The 3,623-nt window shown below is 40.4% G+C and overlaps 1 long non-coding RNA gene across 1 annotated transcript; it reads left to right on the forward strand.

Moving 5' to 3' along the window:
• The first annotated feature begins 371 nt into the window (after window positions 1–371).
• Window positions 372–3,035, forward strand: LOC113941286. Its single transcript, XR_003525643.1, has 2 exons — window positions 372–2,347; window positions 2,895–3,035. It is a non-coding gene; the product is annotated as an uncharacterized LOC113941286 (long non-coding RNA).
• The last annotated feature ends 588 nt before the right edge of the window (window positions 3,036–3,623 follow it).

Raw genomic sequence — 3,623 nt, forward strand, 5'->3', positions numbered from 1 at the left:
CTCCATTTTTCCCAAGAACAACAAATTTAAATATAGCAGTTAGGATTTTTGTTCTTACTTTGTGGAAATTTCAACCCTGAGCCCGAGCCTTCGGGGAATTTCCTTGTAGATCTTCACTCCTCTTGGGTTAGAACATTGAAGGCAGCTTTCAGTTCAGTCTTACCAAAGCTCTTTTGCTCTGTCTCAGCTCAGTAGCAGAATAGAAACAGCAACAGCAGCAGCAGAGGGTACGGTCACCTCCTCCGCATTCCGTCCTGGCTCAGCTCTCAGGACAACTCCGGGTTTCAGCTCCTTTCTCCCTCTCTCTAGCTGCTGCTGCATTTCAGGACTCCCTAAGGGTTTGGAAGTCCACCCCTCCTCTTCAAGGAGTCTCTGGGGTTTGGGAAAATAATCCAGTCTTACCCCAAAACAGCTCTGTTGAGTTTTCCTCTGTTTTGTTGCCAGCTCTCCCTCCTGCAGGAACATCTCTGCGTCTCTCAGCCGGCTTCACGTTATCTTGTTGCTCCTGGCTACCTTTTGGCTTTCAACCACTGTTGTCTCTGTTCAGGACTGCTCCACTGCCGCTTTCAGTGTCTTCTGCTGCTGCTGACAGTAAGGAAACTTTTCCAGCTCTTGATTACAGGACCCGGTCCAGCACTGACACTATACCGGGTCTCCCGTGACCTCAGCTGGGGGCTGGGGGCCCTTGGCCCACAGAGGGGCTCACTGGCCCCCTGCTTCCTCGTGGCTCAGATCATGGCTACCCTCCTTCTACACTCCCTTCACTACCTTCTCTTCCGTTTCTGTGGGTGTGTAATTTCCGTAGGGCGCACGTGGACTATTGATTGGTCCAGTATTATCAGTGGGGCAAACCATGACTACCTCAGAGAAAAGGTTTTTCAAACCACCACAATATGGAAGGGATACATTTTGTAAAGTATCTGGACTTTTAGAAAGCCTTTTTTTTTTTTTTTTTGCAGATACAGGTAGACTGTCTTCAAATAATGTCATGTTTATGTGCTACTTCTGTATAAATTTGAGTTTACCCAGGCTATTTGTGAAGTGGCTTGTTATTTTGATAATCTGTGTATATAGATACATGTGCCTTTTATTTGTGGAAAAGGGCAGTATTTTCATATAAATCCATTTCATTCGATGTCCCATTTCACCAGGGAGAACCTGCATTAAACTTTGATTGTATTTTGTACTTACTGAGTTTGTAGCATTAACGGTTGGGAATATTGTAGAACTCACATTTGACAACAGGAACAGCAGTAACAGGAGACTTCAGGTATTTGTCGAGGAGATTTTTGGGGCCTGTTTCTTGGTTTTGGGAACACAAAGGTTGATGCTTGGCAAGGATAGAATATTGTTATTGTAGTGTAGGTCACATTTTTATGAATTGATGGATGTCCTGCAGCAAACAGGGTTGATGTGCAAATGTGTGTGTTAGTGTGTTCTGGAACTTGGCTGTGTAACTGTCTGATGGGATCTGTGAGAACTAAGAGTTGGTGTTTAGAAATGATCTCATACCTGAAGAACAACGGAGCATATCTGAAATCCCATGGGAATTTTCAGTGTAGAGAGTCAAACCCACAGATATTGCACAGTCTGTTCCAATGAAGGCAAGACCAGTCTGAGGATAATGAGGGGACTGAGCCTGTGAGACCCAAGACTTGTGTTCCTGATGTTAAATCCTGAAATGTCTAAAGCTGCAACTTTTAACTGACCTGCTCTTCAAAAAATAGCAAAATTAAACATTAAAATTAAACCTCGCAGTGTCAGGAGCAGATCTTGGCTGACCTGCATGTTCCATGCTAAATACAAATTTGAGCACTTCAGTCATAATAGTCTGCACCTTTCCTGGATTGCCCTGATGCTGTTTGTGCTGAACAGGTATTACAATAAAGGCACTTTTACCTGTCCCTTGTTTACTTTTCTGAGCTCTTTGGAGCTATCTTTTCTTGTAAGAGCAGTATATGGTTATCTATGTTTGTCTGGTGGTAATTTCTCAAGGGATTTGTGTACAGGACGGGGCCTGAATTTCTTGGGTGGTTTGCACAGGTTCTTTGATAACACATTCCCTGGTGATACTTGAAAGTTTGTTATAAAATGTCTTTTGGAGCATATGCTGTCATCTGTAATGCTTGTTTGTTTTTTTTCATTCAGGGATGGGACTTGTGTAATACTCACAGTCTAATGCTTGGTCCTTAGGATTTCTTTATTATTTTTAATTTTAATTTATTAGGATTTCTTTTTCCTTTTTAATTTTAATTCAAGTGTTTTAATATCCCATTTTCCCTACAGATGTGTGGAGGAATTGATTTGCTCACTGTAAGCAAAATAGCTGCTCTTGGTCGAAGGACTGGTAAGTTGTTCTTCCTTAATAACATTTACTTTCTAGCTTTTTAAAAAAAGACCTTCACAAAGGTCTGGCTTTGCACAAAATGATCTGTAATGCCAGTACAGTTTTTTATTTGTTTGGTTTAGTTTTCTTTTTTAAATTATTCTGCAATCTGATAGACTTCAGAACATTCCTCATATAGTCAAAAAACCACAACATTGGCAGGATTAAGTAGAAAAATTAAAATTAATAATTAAAAAATTATTCATCTCTACTGGATGAATATGGGGACAGAATCTTTTCCAGTTTTCTTTAACTAAAAGGAATTTGGTCTTGACCTTTTGTTGTCCCTGCCACATTTTGTGACTTTGGACCAGTTTTATCACCGAGTTCAGTCCCGAAGCAAAAATGTGGAATTCATTAATTGGAGGAATTCAGTTTTTAATGTGTGTCCATGAGCTTAGTTTTGAGGCTTTTTGGCAAGTATTTGATCTCTTCTACTCCTGGGCTCTGTGAGTTTTATTACTTTGTTCCTTCAGAAGTCTTAAGCTGTTTTTTTTTCCCACTGCAGGCCTGTGTAGAACAGCAGATTTCTTGCCATGTTTCTCCTTCCAACTCTTCCTCAAAACTCTTCCTGTGCCATCCACTGACGCCTTTCTAGCCCCCAATCATCTGCTCGAATCTCTAAAACACGTGACTCATGTTCCATTTTATATTCATCTTCACATGACTCCCGAATCTTTCTGTGTGCATTTTTGTTTGTTTTCTCACTGGGTTGTAAATGAGCTGTTGTCATATCTGGTTTCTTGGGTAGGACTTTGGTCTTTCAGTTACACACTGAGTAATTCTTCCCTCCTTTTCTGGTTTATAATCCTTACCTGAAGGAAGGGGGTGAATGTGAAAGCCTTAATTTACTTAATGCAACAGTTTGTCTACAAAAGAAGTTGCTTCAAACACCAATTGCAAAAGCATCCAAATGTGTGGATCTTGAAAGACCTAATATTGCCCTCCCTGGTTAGGGTAGATAATGTTTTGTTGAAGCACCAATTTTTATTTTCAATTTTTTTAAGAGAACAGGGAAAATACTTGAAAACACCAGGAGCTTTACTGAAGTTGACATACTTTGCTTAATGCAATAAAGTTTATTATTTCAAAATAACACCCAAAAAAGAGTGCATCTCTGAATAAAGTCACATCTTACCGGGAATTCCTCTCTAAATCTGAGAAACCTGGCAAACAGCCTCAGCTAAAAATACCCAAACCTACATGAGTTGTGCTTTGACTGCTGTGCTTACAGAAC

Source organism: Corapipo altera, unplaced genomic scaffold, assembly GCF_003945725.1.
Source record: "Corapipo altera isolate COAL_440 unplaced genomic scaffold, ASM394572v1 61104, whole genome shotgun sequence".
Classification (NCBI taxonomy): Eukaryota; Metazoa; Chordata; class Aves; order Passeriformes; family Pipridae; genus Corapipo; species Corapipo altera.